The sequence below is a fragment of the Meleagris gallopavo genome, chromosome Z, assembly GCF_905368555.1.
Source record: "Meleagris gallopavo chromosome Z, MGAL_WU_HG_1.1, whole genome shotgun sequence".
In the NCBI taxonomy this organism is placed as follows: domain Eukaryota; kingdom Metazoa; phylum Chordata; class Aves; order Galliformes; family Phasianidae; genus Meleagris; species Meleagris gallopavo.
In genome coordinates, this window is record NC_139435.1 from 34,564,125 (window position 1) to 34,586,646 (window position 22,522).

The window sequence follows — 22,522 nt, forward strand, 5'->3', positions numbered from 1 at the left end:
TGCACAGGCCTGGACTAGTTCGTCTCTTTGCTAAACATTGGAAAAGAATGGATTTATTCTATGGTGTCTTCAGCAAATATAAATATTCAGCATGTGTTTGGGAATAAATAAATTACTTTAAGCACAAAGGGTAGTCTTAATGGGAATTGCTTAGTGACTCAGTACTGAGTCCTGAGAAACAAAATAGCCACACACAGAGAGAGTTGTTTTGCTGCATATTTTTGTATAGTACATCATTAAGGTAAATATAACCCTTCTGGTGTCATAACCTTGCAATTGAAACCTTTTCTCAAGTGCTTTCAGAGAGAATATGAAAAGTGTGCTTAGTTTTTTTCTAAGTCATTAGCAGATGGCAATTTTAAGAGAGCAAATGATCTTTATACTGGTATTGCAAAACTAAAAACTGACTTAATTTTCACTGTTGAGAGTTGGATAGCTACAGGTGGTTTAGTAATTTATTTGGAGATGTGGGCATCAGCTGTGACATACATAGGTCGCTTTAAAAGTAATGCCTTTGATTTTTTTGCTGTGGAAACTGCGAAAAGAACACAATAACACTGTAAAGTAAATACAAAACATTTTTCGACATATTCAGCACCATTAGCCATGCATTTTTGCCAGCAATAAGCAATGGCCTGCATGCCATGCTCATAAAAATCTGCACGGCCATAATGTTGTTTGTCTTGTCCACTGCTTCACTGCGCTCACACCCACTGTTTAGTCTCCATAGACATTCAGCAAGCGTTGGTAAATGTATTGGGTGCCATTTTTTTCTGCACGGAGGAATTCAGTGACAGACTTTTGCCTCATCTGCACTTCTGTGCCAGATGTTGTTCTGTCAGAGTGCCCCTCTGTTGCCATCTGTCACACTCAACAACATGTAATGGAATGCTGGTGGGAAAGAGCATCTCCACTGCCATAGCACCAACATCCATCTCTGACACTGTGGTCCAACGTAATCTAACAGGAGGCAGTATTTTCAGAATAGTCCTGATATTTAACCAAAGATGATACTCTAAAGACATCATAGAAAGGCCAAGAAAAAAATAAGATGCCATTATATAAAATAACAAACAAGCAAGCCCCGTTTTCATAGGAAGCTGTGTGGCAGAAAATATGATGTGAGAATGTCAGTGAAGTGTAGATAGGCAGGAATGTCCCAGCTGGACTCTCTAGGAGACTCTCTAGCAATGTTTCCTTGATTTGAAAAACTTTGATGTTGTGTGCTATGCAAACCTTACATCAGGGAATTTGGATACTAGCAAGCCCAACTCAGTGCAGAATTCCAAGGTCACTTATATATTAGAAAAAGATGCTTCAGAAGTTATGTCCAGCCACCCAGCTTGAGACCTACCAAGAATTGTGGGACTGGCAGGTGAATGATTAAGGTGGCTGAGTCCATCTGCTTTCTCTCTGATGGCTCTGCTCTCTATTCTCCCTTGCACTCTCAGCAGCTGATTTCAATCTTTCCTGAAGAGGAACACCAGAAGTAGGTAGAGAGCTCTAAGCTAGGTCCCTACTATTACTGAATAAGGCTGCAGAACTGCTTTGTTTCTTAGCAAACTCTTCAGGAAGTTTGCCAGTATAAATAAGGTAGGAAGAGTCAGAACTTTGAAGCAGAGCTTTAGTGCTCTGAAGGACTAATTTGGCTGAAGATCTGCTATCTGGAGCTTTGTTTTTTAAATTAACCTCTGTATTAGGAAAAAAGCAAAGAATGTTCTGCATATATTACATTTTGTGCATTCTCCATATTCTTTTGTATTTTCTAAATATGTGTAATGATCTCCATGAGAATGAGATCTTTGTTTTCTTTACTGTGCTATCTTAATTAATTTGTGCTGTAAGAATTGATTACCATGGTAGTTCTTGATGTTGTAAGGGCTTGTCTTGTGAGGGAGGGCAAATAAATTGCTAAAAACAGAATATTGTTTCACTGCTTTGCAAGGAGCAGTCAGGAAACATAAAGGAAAAAGGAATGACTGAGATATAAGCAAAATGAATGTTCAACCAGATTGTGCCCATGTCACTCCTGCATAAAATGGATGCGTTCAATATAAAGAAGAGGTCCTTTTGAGTCTTGATAAGCACTTATGTATGATATTTGAGGAGAAAAATAGTGCAAACTTGTTGGGATTTGTTTTAATTTTTTTTTCTAATAAGTTTTTATAGCTTCTAAAATTAATCGACCAGAAAGTGTGTGTGCTACAGGAAGTTGTTAAATTTTACTTACTCTGCTGGTGAATTGATTTTTATCATGAGAGAAAGGATTTAGCAAGAATTCTACCTGAAATCTCTGTCTCACATTCTATATTTTGTCCCACTATCACATTTGGTTATCAGTACTTTTCAAGATACTGCTATGCAGTTTAAAACATTGCAGATGCAAATGTGCTTAGAATAAACATGTTTAGGATAGATAGAGGCTATATTTATTTATTCTCTCCACTATCATTTTATCTTACTGCTGGTTATCAAATACTTCAGCTTGTTCTTGTGCTGCTGTTTTGTTTTTGATTTTATTTATCAAAAAATAAAGGGAGAGAGCATAGAGATGCTAGCTATCTTTATGCTAATCTATAACGAAATTCACACTTTCTTTGCAAAGATATAGCAACATGAAACAAACAGTGTCTTGATGTTTTTCAGCAGAATAAAGCTTTGAAATCTTTGTGTGAGATCTCGTAGACCAAAAAGATTCAAAACTATTGAGAAAAATATGCTATATATTTCAGTCTTTCCTACAATTTATTCCTGTAGAGCTCTTCCTAAGTTGTTCATCATATAGCATCTGCCACAATATACTTTTCCCTACTTTTGTGAATACAAAATTTATTAGCTTAGAATTGTGCAGCTTCGCAGTCCAAATCTAACATTATCATTTGTGAAATATCTAAATCTTTATGCCTAGGTTGTGAAAAATAAATTAAAAAAAATAAAATCCCTTGTAAAGGTCAAAGGATGTGGTCAGGTGAGCCATAAAGAGGTTTGTACTGGTTATTAAATCAGAAAAAATACACGTGAAGTATGGGATATGTTTATACTGGGCTGTGTTTCTTACAGGGAAACCTTTGCTTTCTAAATTAACAAACTGGAAATTACTGCTTTTAGATACAGAAAGTATGTGCATCCTACAGGGCAATATTACAGACTCTACAAGCTGCATATCAAAATCTTTTTGCAGTGTATCACAAGCTGTACTTTGGAAGCAGAGACAAGGGGCAAGATGATGAATGTGATGCCTGGCTTTGAGCTGGCACTGCCACTTGAGTCATGCGGTAGCTCAGGAATGACGGAATCATTCATGGGGAAAGGAACCTGAAGAGGTTTCTAGCCCAGCTTCTTCACCAGCCTGAGTTCACTGGGTTGCTTGGGCCTTTACCCAGCTGGGGTTCAGAAAGCTCCAAGGTCAGAGACAGTAGAGCTTCTCTGGATCTGTGACTTGGCTTTTTCAGTCCCTCCAAGACAGATTAAGATTACTGTACCATTCACGTGCCTTCACTGCAGTGTAGAACTGCAGTGTTTGAACCATATAGAAGCCCTGAGCAGTTAGAGAGTCAGAGGTCAGCTACCTACACATCCTCTAATCCTGAAGGTTGAGTCTGTTAGGGCCTAGCTCGCTATATAAGGAAGCAGACATAATTGGATTTATGAATCATTTAAGTAGGACTGGGCTGACTGATTTGTGTAATTTTGCAGGCTGATGACAAAAAGCAGTCTAAAGAGATTGTAAGGGAAAGGGGAAAGGCTGTTTGGCAACGTGGTATTTTTAGAAACTTCTACAGTGCTTTTCATCAGAAGATCATGAACACTTGCTTAGAAACAAAAGCAAAACTGATGTTTGTATTCAGACAGTTCAACAGCTGGACTAGCAACCTACATTCCCGATCTCTTACTGAAATCAGTTCCCAGTTCTGTAAAGTTACTAGTGCTATCTAGCACTGTAAGTGTTAAATTCCAGCATTTAAAAGATAACTAATTAGGTGTGATAGTCAGAGGAACTAGTTAAAAAGCTCAATTGGAGATGTGGATGGGGCAGGAAGAGGCAGAGAGCACCTGCATCACAGCGCTGTGCTGCAGGCAAATTGCTGAACAGCCTTGCTTGGTTGGCAGGAGTAACCATGAGAGGCAACTGCATGTTTAAATTTGCATCCCATAGTGCAGTGTTAAATGAATAGTGGCTCCACTGGTGCTGGAAACAGCACAACGACTGCATTCACAGTAGCATTAGATAATTTATGGAATACATCTGAGGTTTTACATGACTCAAGCTGCAGCAAGCTCTCTCTTTAAATTAACTAATCTACGTGGACTGCTGCAAACGGTGTCTGCCTTGATTAGTTAAGCTGAAAGACTCAAAGGGAAATGTTATCACTGCAAATTATTTGCTTGCATGCATGCATCTTACACAGTTAATGATGATAAGATATTCCACGAAAGTTCATCATAAAATCTCTAAACATCTACATAACGTTTCATGAAATCCCTGAATGTAATACTGCTCTGTACAGTTATTGCACGTGCACAGCAGCAGTCCCTAAACACTTAGGAGGACAGAGCTGCACATTTTTAGCCCAGTTCTTATGGTTTTGACATTATACTGGTAATCAGACTTTTGTCTCCATGGAACAGTATCCTTTGAAAGACTGGCTTCAATTGTACCTGCATCTTCCTTTTCAAAGGGAGGGAGTGAAAACTGAAGGCAGCACTTCCTTCAGACACTCACTCTTGGGTATGTGGAGACCTGCACAGGCAGAACAGACCATCCTGTTGAGGCTCTGGCCCCTTTTCGGCTTTGCTGCTGTCCCAGACAAGTTTTGACTAGATTGTGGATCTTCTATGTTAGTCATTTCATAATCCACTGGGCAGCGTCTTGTTGCCTTCTTTACCTAATCTAAGATGTATCTGATTATTCACTTAAAGATGTGCTTGTGTGAGCTGTATTTCAGGAGGTTCTTTTATTACCCCTGCCCCCCTTTTCATCTCTACAGCTTGCAAGGCAAGAGAATAGGGATGCTGACCTTTAATGCTATAAGGTGAATTGGGTACCTTAGTTACCTGCTCTCCTTTTCCTCCAGGAATTATGTAATCTGCAGTGTTAGAGATGCTCTTGCAGCTCTTGTCATGGTCTGACTGCTGTATTTTATTCTTCCACTTCTGTTTTCATTGGCATCATCCTCCCCTCTTAAGGCCAAACAATGTATCTGCATTGGGATGATAGCTTGGTCAAAGGCAAGAAGTACCCCAAAAGGGCCTTAAAGTCTGTTTTCTTTTCTGCAGACCAACTGCAGGATGAGTAACTTGTAAATTGTGATTGCGCTGATTGTCACATCAATCTGTCACATTGTTATGAGCATCTGGAAACTTTGCCAAGCTCAAGTGTGAGTCTGAGCATCAGGAATCATGGCTCAGGTTTTCAGGAGGCAATCTGCCTGTTGTGATGGACTAGCTGTTTGGCTTGAAAAAATAAATAAAAAAAGCAGAAAAAGTTACATTCCCACTGTGCTTTCATGGGGAAACATAGGAAATAAAAGCCCAAATGAATTGTTTTCCACGTGTTATTACAGGAAAGTGAATGGAAATAAACTGATAGGCACTTCCTAGGTGATGACTTGTGTTAAGGAATTAAAAACAAGTCTATTTTGCTTGAATTACCATGGTCAGTTCCTGCATCAGTGCTGCGTTTACCTCAGGCTAGCTAAGTATGTTAACCTTGGCTGCAGCCTTAAAGGTTAGGAAGCACAGTCTGATAACCTCAAAGTTAGTGATAACACCATGTGGCTCTGATAAGGTCACAAAACTTGCTTAAACAAGGCTTTAGGCCAAATCACAGCTCTTGACTGAAATGAGAAGTAATCCTCCTCTGTCTTGCATGGGATAAGTTTAGATTGCTCCAACAGGTGCTATCTGCACTCCACAGAAGGCTGCATCAAAAGGGGAGGCTGGGAATGCTGGACCTTCTTCCTCTGCCAGGGCCTTTGGGAGGGAGGTGGTTGCAGGAGGCTAGTTCTCTACACTTTGCAGCCACTAACTTAGTATCTGCATGTTAAGAGAATGCATTAGTGGGGATCTGTTGACTTATCCTTTCCCTATTTCATTTGGTGTATGGCAACTGCTCTCTTAAGAATAACGAGAAGAAAAAAAACACTGCTCTGAGACTGAAAAACAAAAATTATTCTTGCTTTTAAAACTATCTTCTCACATGCAGCAAAATCCTACTGTATCTTAGCAAAGCAAAAAGTGGACCATGTTGTTTTCGTCATGTCCTTTCTACTCAGGGAGGTGAGCAGTGGGCAGTCTTTCTCTGCTGAAGCAGTCGCAAAGTATCATGTACTGATATTCCCAGACTGCGCTGGCTCCTTGAAAGGATGTCTTCCATTTCAGAGAAGCACAGAAGTGCTCAGCACTGCCTAGCATGGCAGCTGGTTTGCCTTGCCCTGCTGTCCCTCATTTAGCTTAGTTGAGGCCAGATGCTATTATAGCATCTCAATCTACGGAATGTCATTTATAAGAAGACACTGGCTTCTGTGCTTTAACTTTCCTAGTGGTCTTTATGTTTCACTATACACCAGGCTGCTAGTATTGCAACAAAAGTTGGACGCCTTATAAAACTGTGGGGAGAAATGAGATGAAAGTTTATGGTTTGGCATTTTTCTGAATCTTTCTCTCCGAGTTTGAGAGCAGGCCATACAAAGTAATGTACTGTTTGGCTTCTTTTTTAAATGCTATGGCATAAGAAAGTTTTTCCTTGTCAGTTCCTCCTTGTTCTATATTTCTTCTGTCCAATAGAAGATTCCAATATTAACTTATCCACCCCAAATAAAGGAAGCCATGGGAAAGCCACCGGGAAGACAGTGGCACCATGGAAAGAAACTGCATTTAACACAACCGTATGGTTGAACTTCTGCCAGTGTGCTTCTTTGTGCTTTTTGTGCCCAGTCATTTCTTCTAGTCTCTGCCAATACAGTCACCTCTACACTACTGCTGTGTAATGGCCTCAAAACCAAGATGCCTCTGAATTAACTGCAGCACTGTTGAGTTGGAGACAGAAGAGAAAATCCTGCTGGTTGTCGGGAAGGCACCTGATGGAGGCTGAGGGCTTGGGAAATCGTCAGATATGTGTGGCCGTTCCTTCTGACACCGCACAGACCAAGAAGGCAGAGGAGTTGGGTACCTTTCTGCCGGGTGATGCTGCAGGTGCCATCCCACAGTTCCTGACTGCTTCAGAGATCCCGCCCAGGGCATCTCCCTGGTTTATCCCGTGACAGGCGTCAGCTACTAGCCACTGCCAAGGGCAAGAAGACAAGAAATATTTTTGTAAACGGAGAATAACAATTCTTTTCATCCCCGAGAGAAATCTCCTCGCCTCCCCGGAGCCTCCGCAGCCGGATTGGCTGTGCAGGGCTGCGGGCGGCCGTGTGCCGGCGGGACAAAGTCGCTCTGTGGGGGCTCCTCACTGCCGCCTTTGTCCCTGCGGGGCTCCTGCCACCCCCCCCCACCTCCGCCCCTCCCTCGGCCTCGGCTCCCTCCGGCCCTTCCCGGGCGGCGGCGGAGAAGCGCGGCGCTCCGGCCGTTAGCGCCCGGGCGGCGATGTTACTATGGGAGCGACGCAGGGCTCCGCCGGCAGCGAACGGCCAGGGCCCGCGGGGGAGGCGGAGCAGGTCGGTAGCCTCCCCGCGACCCCGGAGCGGGCGCGAGGCTGTGGGAAGCGCCAGGCTGCGGGCAGCGCGCGTCTGTGGCTCGAAGCCCCGCTCGGCGCAGGACGGCCGCCGTGGGGGCTCGTGGGCGTCGTGGTTGGCGGGTGGGGTCTGCCCACCTGAGCTGTGCAGGGCCGTGCTGAAGCCGAAGGGCTGTGGAAGTCCTGTGTTGTGCTGTTTTGGGGGGGCTGAAGTGAGGGAGGAAACTGTGAAACTATCCATCTTGCAAGCTCTTTGACATGGGGCCCATGTTTCTCGACCACTTCTGTTACATCCAATCAGGATCTGTAATCATGTGGTTCTGCTGACAGACTTCAGTCCCCGTGCTGCTGGGTTGGTGGCTTGCCTCGCAGGGGTCTCATGAGGATGTGGTTGAAGCGTATTGATGAGAGTTGAGATGCTGATGCTACATGGTTACTGCCTAAGCTACAACAGTTACGCAGTTTTGTATTTACAGATGAATTTACAAGGTTATTGTTTAAATTATCTGTATGAGTAAGTTAATGGTGACTACGCTTAAAAAACAGAATTGTCCCAAAGTAGGAGACTTGCAGTGTATTTCAGCACATGATGGATTGGTAAACTGTGCTACCGGTCTTCTCCCCTTAACCTCCAGTGACAGAGTTTTTTGGACCTGGTTTCATCAGTGCTGCTGGAATCCTCTTGATGACAAAGCATCTGTTGAATTGATCCAAGATTTTCCCCCTTGATTATTTCCCTTTTTATACCACAAACTTGCTATTTTTTTAATGGGAAAAAAGAATGTGATGTTATGCTGTTGTGTTTTGTTTCTTTTTTTCCCTGTAAAAAAAAAAGTGCGTATTGCACGGTTGTCCTTACTGAGTGGTTTCTTCCAACTGTTTTAAGGTTTGCCTTTCATGTGAAGAAATAGGAATGAAATGGTTAGAATGGAGGTTTCTTTCATGTTGCAGCTGTGAGCCCTAGAGAGTTTGGAAGTAGGCCGTACTGGCTGTGAATTCTGTGCCAACGTCTGTATTAACAGAAAAGGGAGCTTTGGCTCATCTTCATTCCCGCTTACTGCTTGAGATGGTGAGAAAGCTAATGTTTCTTATGTGTACTGAAGTTTGATGGGGACAGATTGTCAGTGTGGCTCCCCCAGTGACTGTGTTTCTCATATTGAGGATATTGAAGTCCACTGTTCGTTTCTTTTATAAAGAAGATTGTTCAGTATTTTATAGAAGAAGACAAAAATGGTCTGGGGAGATATGACAGCTATGATTTTCCAGTTTTGTTTTTTTTTATTTTTATTTTTTTATTTTTTTGCTTTTTAAATGATGCTATTCAGACAATATGAAATTTATGACTTCAGTTCTCGGAATTCTGTTTTTCACAGCTTGTGGTTATTGGAATTGTAAGACAAATGTGGATTCAGCTGACACTCAAAACAGTTTTAGAGTCCTTTGTGTACCAGTAAGTAGTTAGTTGCAGCATTTTCCTTGGAAGCTAATGTATCTGATGCCACAGAACTCTTTTTTTCAAATGATGTCAACTGTATTTGGTGTATAAGCCAAATGATACAGTGGAATTCAAAGCTATGTTTAAAATGTAAACTAACAGGAAATCACTTAGTATTTTGCAACTGTATCTGGAATGTGTTTCTTGCCATCAAGATGTAGAACTCTCCAAGAATTTTATGTGATCTGTGATCCCAGACAAATACCACTTAAAGGCAGAGTAATATTCCTGAATGTATCTTAGCTGGATTGTACAGCGGAAGTTAATACTTAAATGCAATTACTCTTAATATTGTGTAAGAATGAAGTATCATCTAACTTAGTAGACAATAGGGGATATACCTTCATGAACACTTCAGGCATCTCCATCCAGAAACTTGAAATAAAATAAAGATGAAAGTGCTACTTCAAGACCTTCAGTTAATTCTGTAGATAGGTGATTGTCAGCAGCTTCCAAGGCGTGTGTGTTTGTGCCTTCTGTCGTGGCCTGCTGAGCAGAGCGGTATCTTTATGTGTTCTGGTGGTGGAGTCTCTAGAGTTGATTAACAGTGCTGTCTTAGTATTTCATAACTATCGTTTAGATAAATATGTCTTGAAAAGAAAAAAGAAAAAAAAAGAAAAAGGCCAAAACAACATAAATAAAATACAGTATCCAAAAAGGAAAGCTTTGCAAAACCCCTGCTGTAACCAAGCCTTATGCAACTAAGAAATGATGCTTCTTTCTATTATTTACTCAGTTTCCTAAGGTAAAAGTATTCATCCTAACACACGTTTCCTTTGCGCATGCATATGCTGTAAGTGGTATTTCAGACACTTGCTCCTTAAGATTTATAATGCATGTGAGCTTTTTGGAGAGAATGCAGGTGTCCAGATAGGCTGTCATTCCAAGCTTCGCAAACAGAGCATTCTGAGACAAATTGTTGGCCTTTGACATAGCTGCAAAACTTGCTGCCAGGGTCAGCGCTTGGCACTGATTGCACTTATTTCTGTGTCCTAGCATTGCTGAAATCTGCTGGATAATATGCATTTCTTCTAGTGGTCATGGCTGAGGATTCTTCTGTCCAGTGTTTCAGAGACCTTCTGCAGAGTTGCAGGGCAGAATGAATAACATTTTACTGTATTTTTTCTCCTATGTAGTTTTGTGTTGCAGAAGTAGAAAAAAGTGGTCAGTGGTTTTGATTCCTCTGTTCATAAAGTCACATGGGAATATTTTCAAACAACTGATGTGACAGTGGCATAACTGGTTGGAAAAGATGTCTGTGCACATTCCTTAAAGGATGCCATCCGAAATCCTATTTCTCTGCAAGTCTGCACTGCCATTGTTTTGTTTGAAGACCTGGTTACAGTTTGGCTTTAAATTTTTATGTTCCAACACTTCAGATTTCCTGGAAATGTGTTGCTGTTTAGCATCAACGTGGTTGATGTCATTCCTGACCCTTTGGCAGAAACTCGCTTCAGTTGCTGACTGAGTTGAGTAATTCTTGTGTGCGCTTCACCTCAGTGTGGTTGGTGTATTACTGGAGGTCAGGCTGCAAAAGGTCATGCTTTTATGGACAGTGTTGATTGCAGATGGATGCCTATTGGCATTTCCCAGCGCTGCTGTGCTCCCTCTTCTGCTTTGGCAGTTGCACTCCCCTACCTGCTCATAAGCAGTGCCCAATAAACTTGAAGTATAAGAATATTTAAGATGGAGGAAGAAGATAGGGAGGCTTTCTGTCATGTGCCTCAGACACACTTGTCAAGCTTTTGATTTAATGTGGAAAATCTTGGATCAGAGTCCTGCTGGTACATCAGTATTTGTGGGGCCTTGGGTTTGTGAGAGATACTTATCTGTTCTGACGTACAGGGATGCTATGAGTAAGAGGTTTGACATTTTCTGTGTGGCTTTTCCTTTGATAGGTTGTTATGATGCCTTTGTACTTTTAACAGTACTGTGGTGTAAAACTGTACAATTTCATTTGTTAAGTTTTATCAACAAACTTCTCTGCCTCTTGTAGTAATTTTATTTTCTATCATTTTTAAAGTGTTTTTTTCTTGCTTTACCTCGTAGATGCTAGTGGATACTTTCCTAACATCTATTGCAGCAGTAAGGATGAATTTTAAATTCTTGGGTCATGATGGTTTGAAAATGGATTTCATTTTTTCTTGTCTTCTTGTAAGGTTTGTTTGCTTATAGGCAGGTACTTTTTTTCTTTCTTTCTTTTTCTTTTTCTTTTTCTTTTTCTTTTTCTTTTTCTTTTTCTTTTTCTTTTTCTTTTTCTTTTTCTTTTTTTTTTTTTTCCTAAAGAGGCTAATAAGAAGCAGAACACTTAATCATGGTTTGCTTTTTCTTTTGCTTGGTGTGTTAGCCCTTTGGTGTAAAATGTTCTTTTACATGGATCAAACTGCAAGAAGAAAACTCTGTTTTGAATCTTGGTTGAAAGTGAAGTTGCTACTAAACTGAGCTGTGTTATAAATGATAATTGAATAGAGTTTTTCTTATTGATTCTAAGACCTGTCATTTCCTTGTAGCCACGTGTGTTTTCTTTCTTTCCCAGTTCTTTCAAAGTCCATGTAAGACACTAGTAGTTGTGAAAGGAGGAATAAAATTTATTCTTCACTCACTTGATTCCATTCTGGTCTGTTTATCCTTTGTGCACTACAGAGTGCATTGTAGCAGAAACAGCACTGTTCTGTAGCTGCAAGATGGCTTGGTTTCTTTTCGCACATAGAGAGATGCCTGAACTTTCTTGTAACATTGATGTTACATGTGTGACAAGTGTTGACTGAGTTGAGAGATTGCACTAACGGTTGTAGCTCCAAATTTTTTTGCTGGCATCCTTTCAAGTGAAGTACAAATGGCTGCAGATGAACTCAGATTAGTGCTTCGGGAACAAATCAACAAAGTAGATGTTGCTATCTATCTTAATACTACAGAAAAAAAAGGTGCTTGACTTCACTCCACACTGTTCCTCCTTTCCTACCCTCCTCATGGTTGTTTATTGGTTGAATGTTATCATAAATCCTGATGGAATAATTTCTACCTAATTTGGAAGTGTTCAAATGTTCTTATTATCAATATGTTTAGATGTTAATGAAGTCATGTGCTAGTCTTTAACTGCATGGTATGCTTCAGCTTCGCATCCTCCCTCACCAAAGGACTGGGAAAGAAGAAAGGAAAATACTTGAAATGTTTCCATTTTCAACTTTCCCTGTATTGCTTTCTTATCTCAAAGTGTTTTTTCAATGTGATTTGGTTACGTGGTGAGTTTCACTGTAATGCAATTTTGTGTGGGATGAAGGGTTACTGGTGGCCCAGAATATTCAGAGTTGAGGGTGACATTTACACTTACCATTTGTGTTTGGCAAAGCAGTTGTAGTCCTTAGGAGGTCCTGAGGAGGAAGCTCTGCTGTGAGCAAAGGGATTCTGAATGTGATTTGCGAATTGGCCATAGCTGCCTTAACCTTTTCCCTCATGGTAATTGATGCAGCAGGAGCAGTTTCGGATGAAACAAAGTGATTTTTTTTTTGACTGCATGTTCCCTATTCTTCCACATGCGCCTGGAGGAGTGTGTCAACATGAGATTTATATGCCTAAACCCTTACAATGCAAGAGCCATTGTGTGGATGACATTAAAAATACTGAACTTCTTTTGCAACAGATTTAGGTTTCATGTTGGGAATGTGCAAGATATGTTGAAGTTGAGGAGTGACTTTCTGGTGTGACTGAGTAAGCTGTTGAGCTGTCTTGAAAAGGAGAGGTGAGTTGCCTAAGGCTTTAGGATCAGGAGTAAGGTGGCTGAAGGAAGGAGAGGAGGATAGGTCCAAGTGGTAGCACTAGAACTGTTACAATCCTTTTGAGAGCTGGAATATCAAAAAAGTAAGAATCTGCTTCGAATCAAGAACAGCAATAGTTTTTTGGTATGCTGATTAATGAAATTAGTAACCCTATAAGATCTGGCTAACAAACAAGGTGTACAGACTGTTGGCAATATGTATCTGAATGGTACTGAAATTATGACTTTACTCAAAACTACTATTTTTTTTATTATTTTTATTATTATTATTATTTTGCAGCGATTTGATTGACAATTGAAAAATGCCTCAATTTTTAACCTTTTTTATTTAGCAGAAGTCTGGACATTCAAAGCTTCTTGCTGTATTTGTGTGTGTGTATGTGTGTATATTTTAAATCTGCCTCGTGTGACAGCTGGGCAGTAGTTATATGTAGTTTTAGAGTGTAGTTAAACGTATCTTTAAAACTTGCACACCATACAGAACTTCAGTAGGTTTCATTTCTCTCAGCCAAAAAAGAAAAGCAAACATGATCAAACATGATTGCATTGCTACAGGAATACTCAAACAAAAGTAGAATGCCTGTAAGACTATGATGCATCGTTCTATAAATAAGAGCTAGAAAAAGGAAACTAGATATCTTATCAGGGAAGGAAAATCTCAAATGGTTTGGGGCTGAGCTCAGAAACTAACAACTGTACAATAATTTGAATTGTCTTGCATTATGAGTAGATCATTAAATGAAAATGCTGGCCTGATTGGATTATATACTAGCAATGAATTGACTTTTTAAAAAAATGAATTACGTGAAGTAGTAGATAGGTAACCAGCTTGTTTTTTCTCAGATTTGGGAGTTTTACTTGATAAATAAAGACGTTCATGCAGTCACAGAGTCTGTCAGGACAATGGAATAGCAGGAATGCACTTTCTCAACTAGTAGTTGCTTGATGCTGGAGAAGGTTGCTTCCAGTGCTTGGTTTGCTGTTCTACTATAGGTAAAAGTAGCAGGAGAGTTCAGAAATAGTTCCAGTAGGTGTTTCACTGAAGTTGAATAAAAATTGTAATCTGCTCTCTAGATCACACAGTGAATATGATGTTTGTTCTTTTTCTTTCAAATTCTTTGTTCTAAGATGCAAGTGTAAAAGTTGTACCTGGACTACACAGGGTGACTGATTCTGAAGCTGGACACTTCACTTACAGCAGCTGCACTTAGTTTTTCACAGTTAAACTAAGAAAAAGACATATACGTTACTTAGCATAACGAAACGGTGTTTAGAGCTGTTGAGTTCCATTCACTTCCCCATTGAAACTTGATCCACATCAGAACAGGGCAAGTAAAAAGTGTCTTGCTGAACTTTTGATTCGTGCTCGAACTGCTTGTATGCTTTGTTTCTCAGACTTTGTGTGTTTGGACAATGGGCATCTTAAAGAAGAGGCAGCACAGAAACAGTGCAAACAGGTTTTGTAGAGGTTTATAAGGTAAAGTGAATGGATGTGATTAAATCAGATAAGCTCTAGAGCTGTTTTGGATTAGCCAAACTGAAAGTTGCATTACTGTTTCGTAGTGTATATAGAGAAAAAGTAGCATCATAGAATGCCCTGGGTTGAAAAAGACCATAATGATTGTTCAGTTTCAACCCCCCTGCCACGGGCAAGATCACCAACCACGAGAGCGTGTTATATACATGTTCTGTGTTATATAGAACATGTTATTCTGTGCTGTGTGAAAGTCCAGGAAACTGAAGAAAAACAGGATGTATACAGATGGAAAATGACAGTTTACATGCTGCATGCACAAGTGTCACTGATGTAGCTGTAACTGCCTTTCGCCTAGATTCATTAGATTAGTTTTGATCTTCAACTGAAATTACTTTGTTTTCAACTTTTTATGTCCTGAAAGATTTCTTTGTTATTGAAAAGAGGCAGTAGGGAAAACCTCTTTATTGCAAGAGGGAATGTGTGCCAAGCAGAGAGGTGAGGTTTGTGCTTTCCTTTAGAACCCTGCAGTGCCCGTGGGAGAGTAAGTTAATATTTCCAAGGTACATCTGCTGAGCAATGCTGTGCATCCCAGAATACTAGCACAAAACACCTTCTGTTATTCCTCTGAAGCAACATGGAAAAAAAAAAAAAAAAACTTTGGTGGGAAGAATACTAGTTCCCAAAGTGTTATTATTTCTCAATAGGCAGAAATTGCTTTCTGAAAAATGAAGGAAATAATTTCAGCATTTTTGCTCATTAAAAAAAAAAAAAAAAGGGAAATGGGATATGCTTTCTCCAAAATGGCAATTTCGTATTTCAATTGAAGCTGTTCTCTGCATAGACTTTGAACAATTGGTTGCTTCCTGTTGGGGGAAACACTGGAACAATTGCAGCATGATTTTAGTGGGATAATGACAGAACTGTTGTTGGGCAAAAGGTACTTTTGGAAGAGGACTTGCTCCGGAAAGAGATCTAAACTGTATTTCTATGAGGTTTTAGGTTTTTTAGTAGGCATGACCTGTGAATCTTGCTATTGCATTCTATTTACAATTTCTGATGGCTTTTTTTCTTCGATAGGTTACTGTTTGTAATGGGATAGAATCATAGAACTGTAGAATCGCTCAGGTTGGAAAAGACTTAAAGATCATTGAGTCCAACCACGACCTAACCATACTATCCTAACCGACAGCCCTTCACTGAATCATGTCCCTGAACACCACATCCAAACAGTTTTTAAACACATCCAGAGACGGTAACTCAACCACCTCCCTGGGGAGCCTATTCCACTGCTTAACCAGCCTTTCTGTAAAGGATTGTAAGAATATTACACTTCGATACACAGCTGTAACGAATATATTCTACTCTGCTCATCTCTTCAACCCCATCCCAGGCAACTTTAGAACTTTTGCATGTACATTAATAGTAAGTGTAACCTGCCAAGGATGTAAACTGATGGTGAGTTTGTGTTCTGAATCTGTTATACTCTCCCATGTATGTATTTTTTTTTGCTTTTGCATTCACCCCCTTGAACAGTTACCAGCAGACAGATGTTGAAAACATACTTGTGGGATAAGTATCATCCTAGCTTCTAGGTACTAAATTGAAAGGAATAACTGTCATTCTTGCTGGCATAGGTCACAGGTACCGTGACCACAATCATGCATTTTAGAAAATTCCTGGGTGTGTTTTGCCTGCCTTTTCCAGCTCAATGAAAAATTGCATCTTTGTGACTGAGGTCCATTAGGATCTTGATTTTACTGATGATAATAGCATAATAATAAACCTTGCTCTTCACCGCAACAGCGCAGTGCAAAAGCGACAGCCTGAAGTTGCGCTTCTTAGAACAACTGCTCGACTTTCTGCGCAGAAAGTGAACCGTGTGGGCCTCTGTTACAGGGCCACTGCACCACCTAGTGGCTCTGCGGGTTAACTGAGCGTACGGCTCACAGTGCGTCTGGGCGCTGTCATTTGTTAGCTCGCATGGGCTGTCAACATTTTGCAGAAACAACTCGTCAGCTTGAATTCCTTCTAAGGATGCTCGTTTCCGGTGAAACAAAAACCTTCCTGAGCCGGAGCAGAAGAGAGCACCTTAAGAAAACAAACAATAAACAAAAATATGTGGGGTCTTTATTGGCTATTTGTAAAGTGACTTGAACTCAGAATACTTTTGAAAAAAAAAACAACTGTTTCTTCCCCTTTTTTTGTCACCTCAAAGTGTTTGGCCTTTCTGAAAATTCAGTATAATCAGTGAATGTTAGGCTTTAAACAATTTTCCTATTGACATTGATGTATAAAAAGCCCCATGAAAAACAGTAAATATTTTTTTCCAAGTGAGACTAATGCATGCATTGCACAGACTCTTGTATGTAGAACCTCCCTAGTTTTGTTCAGGAGTTTTTGTACTTGACATCAAAAAGCTACTGCTTTTGAATTAAAAAGTGCACAACTTGCCAAAGCTCTGGATCAATCAAAGTGTTGTGCATATATCTAACTTTTCCTCATCTTCTTTGGATTTTTTTTTTTAAATAAAAATTACCTACTGGAAGATCTGTGGTGGTGCAGTGTGAACCTTAATTGCAGGGCAACAATATAAATGGGACATGGATGTGTTCAGTGCTTACTGTTCCCAGTAGCCTGATGAACAGTGCTATTGTCCTTGATCTCTTCAGTTCTGAAATAGCACTGGACTCTACTTCAGATTTCAGTCTGGAGGGTGTTTGTAGTGTCGGTAACACAAGAGGTGTGGAAATGAATGCAAGTTCTGCAACCTCAAAAGCTTTTGCTCCATCTACTAGCCGGGCAAAACTTTCTAAGTATGGGAAAGTTTCTTCCTGTTTCTTGTTTCACGTGCTGGTTTTAGTATGAAGCTTTCCTTTGATAGACAAGGAGGAAGTCTGTGTGCATGCTTCCTTTGCCAGTGTTTTGGTGGGAAGGCTACTGACTTGAAGTTCAGAGGCCTGGACTACTCTGCAGCTGGCTAGATTTGGGTTCAGATAATTTTGAAGAAAGTAAAACAGAATCCATAATGAAATATTTCTGAGCACAGTGTAAAGTAATGGCCATGGGCATTGCTGTCATACTGGCTTCAGACTGTTCCTGAAAGGAATAATGTCAAAAAACTGTACATCATCAGTAAACATTCTTTATTTGATAGTTTCAAAAGTTTTCATGCAACTTAAGAAGTAGAGATTGCTCTTTGAATGCCTGGAATGGTACTCATATGGTGTTTGCCAGTGCTTTTGCAGACAGAATTTACAAAGTATAACAAATGAATAGTGTAACTTTTCAATAAAATATGGTTAAGAAAAGCTTTTCAAGTCATCACTTCTTTTGCATGAAAAATCAATTTTGTTTCACAGAATCACAGAATGGCTTTGGTGGGAAGGAGAATCTATGGGTCCATCTGGTCCAAGCTCGTTGCTCAAGCAGGGCACCCAGAGTAGGCTGCCCAGGACCATGTCCTTCTAAAGATCTCCAGGGAGGAGACTGCAGCTTCTCTGGGCAGACTGTGCCAGTGCTCGCTTTCATGCATGGTGGAAGAAGTATTTCCAGATGTTTGGAGGGAACCTCTTGTGTTTTAGTTTGTGCCTATTGCCTCTTGTCTGTGCATTCAGCTCTACTGAGAACAGCATGATTTTGTCCTGTTTGGACCCTCTTTTCAGGTATTTATACACACTCATATAGAAAGTCTCCTGAGCATCCTCTTCTCCAGGCTGAACAGTCCCAGTCTATGGGCTTTTCACACTGATTCTTGCTTATCTCTTGAGAAAACCTTCAGGATGGAAATCTGTGAGGTAGACATAAAAAGCAGTAAAAGGAGAGTCTTGCAGGAGCAGGATGGTCCTCTTTTGGCTTGAAGTTGTGGAAATAAGTATGTAATGTTTCAGCACAGGATCTTCAAGACTGTTTTGCACAACGTGAGACCTTTTGCTTTATTAACCATGACATTAATATTCAAGTTAACATTTCTCTGTATGCTAATGAGCTGTAAGAAGAACATGCTAAACATGTATGATTATAGTACTCAACTATCCACCCAAATCTTATCAAATACCATCTCAGGGAGGGAAACAGTTAAAGTTTAGGATATAAGGGAAAATGTCTTGATAAGGAAGCCCGGTCGAGAAGGGAAAGGAAGCAGGGAAGATTATGGAAAAGAGACTAAAGTAGAGAAGGGAGATGAGAGATAACAGTTGCTACCTTCTGTTGAGTCAGCAACTCCACCAATTTTCTGTCATCAACATATTTCCCAGTTTTCTGTCATCAGCATATTAACTGAGGATGCACCCTGCCTGATTCTCCAGATCATTAATTAAAGTGTTAAATGGGACTGGACCCAGTACTGACCCCTGGGTACTCTGCTTCTTACTGGCCTCTAGCTGCTGACCATTGTCCTCTGTGTCCAGCCGTTAACAATTTTCTGATCACTTTACTCATCCAGCTGGTATTTCAGCAACTTCTCTGTATCATAAGGGGATGGTTTTTGTACAGTGTTCAATGTATCAAATCTGAAGTAGTGATTAGAAAATTTATTCTTGCACTGGGCTTATGCAATCAGGTTTTGGTAGCAGGTGGACTGCTGGGATGGCAGAGCCCAGTAGCTGTCTCTTGTTAGATCAGAGTCAGCTTCAGCTTCTCTAAAATGGACCTGCTGCTGGACAGAGCTGAGCCATAAGTGATGCTGATTATACCTCAGAGATAACGTATTTGAGAGGGGCTAAAACACTGTACCAGACGCAGTGAGAAAAAGGAGTAAGTAAATGTAAGAGAAACAGCCCTGCAAACACCATGGTCAGTGCTAAAGGAGCTGCATGTACAGAACAGAAGCTCCCTGAAGCTTCCCTCCCAAGAAGGGCCCATGGAGAAGCAGACTGTCCTCCAGCAGCAGCCTGTGGGCACCATGCAGAGCAGATCTCCATGTGCAGCCATGGAGGAACCTATGATATGGCAGTGGACAAGGCCTGAAGGAGGCTGGAGCCCCTGCAGGAGAAGCCCTGCACTGAAGCTGCAGCCCATGGAGAGGAGCCCACATTGGGGCAGGAAGGCTGGAGGGACCCATGCTGGAGAAATCCACCCCTGAAGGGTGAGCCCTGTGGTATAAAGCCATGTTGGAGCAGTACTTGGAGAGCTGCAGTCTGTAGAAAGCCCACTCAGGGTCACTTTGGGAAGGATGGCATCCTGCGGGAGGGATTCTGCATGGAGCGGGGAGAGGGAGTGACCATGAAGAAGCAACAGCATCAAACACTGTGATCTGACTGCAGCCCCGATTGCCTGTTTTCCTGCATAGCCTGGGATGAGGTATGAGAGGGTGGGGCTGGGAAGGGAGAGTGTTTTTGTTTGCTTTTAGTTCTCACTGCTTTAATCTGTTAGTAATAAGGAATAAATTAATCTTCCTACACTGAGTGTGTTTTGTCCATGACAATAATTGGTGAGTGATCTCCTTATTCTTAATTTTGAGCCTTTTTTCATTATATTTTATCCCCCTGTTCCTTTGAGGAGGGAGAGTGAGATAGTGTCCATCATCAGCACAACAATGCTTCCTTTGTACCTTTTTAAACAATTCTTTTTGCATAACCCTTATATTAAGATTATAACACCTAAATACATTTTTGTGAAAATATTCCTCATAAGAAATCTAATAATACACATGTTCTCTGCACTTCACTTGTTAAAAGAGAAGTTACTATACTCTGTTACAAAGTACGTTTTTGTAACACACACAGCAGGAGACTTTACATCCTGAAACTCAAAGGCAGAACGTGAGGAGAAATGAAGCAGATTAGGAATGAAATTGGTTGGATATTAGGAAAAACGTCTGATCCAAAACAGTGATAACTGATTGACACATGCTGCCAAGGGAGATGATGGAATCACCATCACTGGAGGTGTTCCAGAAAAGGGTACAAATGTGGCACTGAGGGACATGGCTAGTGGGCACAGGTGGTAGGTGAATGGTTGGAATAGATGATCTTAGAGATCTTTTCCAGCTTTGGTGATTCCACAATTCCGCTAATAGACTTTAACTGGAAAGGAAAGAATTGTTGCACTGCTTCTTTCCACATGAAAGAATTTTTCTTTAAAGAATGTCACTTCAGTGCTGAACTGTAGGTATTCTTGCATATATAGTAAGTGACAGGGGTTGCTTTTTTTTTTTTTTCTTCAAAGCTCCTGCGTCCTGATGATAGCAGCCATCTTAATTTTACTCAAATGTGAAAGTAGAACTGAAGATCCTGAATACAGAGTATCTTTTAATATGGAGTTGTCCATTTTGTGTATTTTTTTTTTTTTCATGACTAGGGGGAAAAAAGAGTTTGTGCCTTGATAAAGAGCAGTTGAGAGTTACTCCAAGTGGTTATCGTTTCCAAACCATTTCCTATCATTTCCCTTACTTTAATATGAGACATTTACTGTTATAAAATGGCTGTTTTCATATAGTGGCTTGGGTTGGAGGGGACTTTAAACAAGCCCCCTGTCATGGGCCAGGCTGCCACTCACTGGCTCAGGCTGCCCAGGTCACAATCCAGCCTGGCCTCGAACATCTCCAGGGCAACGTAGCTTCTCTGAGCAACTTCTCTGTTAGCTTTATTATAAAAAATATATGGATAAATAGTGTTTCTTATTCTTCTAGATTCTGACCATAGATTCTCCTTACCATATGCAGATATTTGATGAGAATAACTAAGTTGGAGCCTTCTTACTTCAAAGTGGCTTGAGTGGCATCCTTACTGCATGGGGAAAAGCTTGGTGAAAATGCCATTTCGTTTCAGACTTTGTGGTAATTTGTTCACTGTGGTAATTACAAACATTTGGTAGGCTCTGCATACACTGTTTATGTTACATGATTCTTTTTGTAATCATCTTTTATAATCTACAGCCACTGAGGCCGGGTATGCTTCGAACATATCAAAACAGCTATGATACATCACCACTTGTCTGCTCTTATCACACACTGTTACCAGAATGTTGTGAAATTCTGAAGTTGCTCTGCAGAATTTTCTGGAAGCTCTCTTTCTCTTCTAACACCGCTATATTTTAGGACAGGTTGTCTTGGTTAGTTTTTAGTTTACTTGTCCCTGCAGGAGTCACTAATTCTTCGCTGTCTAAACAGACACAGAACCAAGGTGTTGTTTGCTGCTTGGAACTGAATGCTTTTTTTTCTTTTTTTTTCCCCCTCCCAAAAGGAACTTCAGTTTAAAATGTATATTGTTATAAATGTCAGGTAGATGTGAACTGTCATAGGCTTATGCTTGCATTTGTAATCTTGTGCTGACTGTGTTCTTAGGCTTTAGTTAGTCTCCTTTAGTCTTTGCAAACAGTCATGCAGGTAAAGTCAAAACAGAGTGCTGGTTATGTAATTAAATGCAGGGTATTGTGAATCTGCTTGGACAATGGTTTAAAAAAAATAATAATAATTAAGAATAGCTTTCCATCTCGCTTAGAAAAGTTAAATTGAAGAACTCTTGTCCTCCAGAAATTGTTTTTTCCCAAAATGAAATGCAAATGCAAGAGGCTGCAACTTTCTTTAACTCACTGGTCACTTGAAAGCTGCTGCTGTGACTGTGCAAGAAAAATTTCTTACACTTGTGGTGATATTTCTAGACTGCTACATTTTTATTTATTCCCATTACTCTTTTAAGTGTTGCTAGAGAAAATCTATCCTTTCTCCTTTTCCTTTAAAGGAGAGAACAGACCAAAACCAAAGAAGAAAGGCTGTTGTTCAACTTATGGTGAAAGTTTTGCCATTTTTCTTTACCACATCTTTCCTGTCTGGAAATGGGGATGTTTGTTTCATGCTACTTTTTCAATTCAGAGTTTAGAGTGCTGTTTAGAGAGCTTTGTGAGGGCAGTGAGCAGAACAGGAGAGCAAGGACATGGATAGAGGCATCTCCACTACATCTTTACATTTGTTTCTTCTTATTGACACTTTTCTTTAAATAAATAGATGAAAATGTGGTTTTAGAAGTGATGAATGTGAATCTGTTCTGCAGAATGATTATTTTCCTTTAGAGACATTAATGAAGGTTCTCCACTGTTTTGACCAGGCTCCAGTGCCAAGTCCTCCATCTACGCAGGTGCTCTGGCAGCAGAGGCCCACCCAGA

The 22,522-nt window shown here is 40.4% G+C and overlaps 1 protein-coding gene across 6 annotated transcripts in view; it reads left to right on the forward strand.

Annotated features, from left to right (window-relative positions):
- The window catches only part of TJP2 (tight junction protein 2), a 63,877-nt gene that overhangs the window by 12,031 nt on the left and 29,324 nt on the right, over window positions 1–22,522 (forward strand). The gene's annotated exons all lie outside the window — the stretch shown is intronic.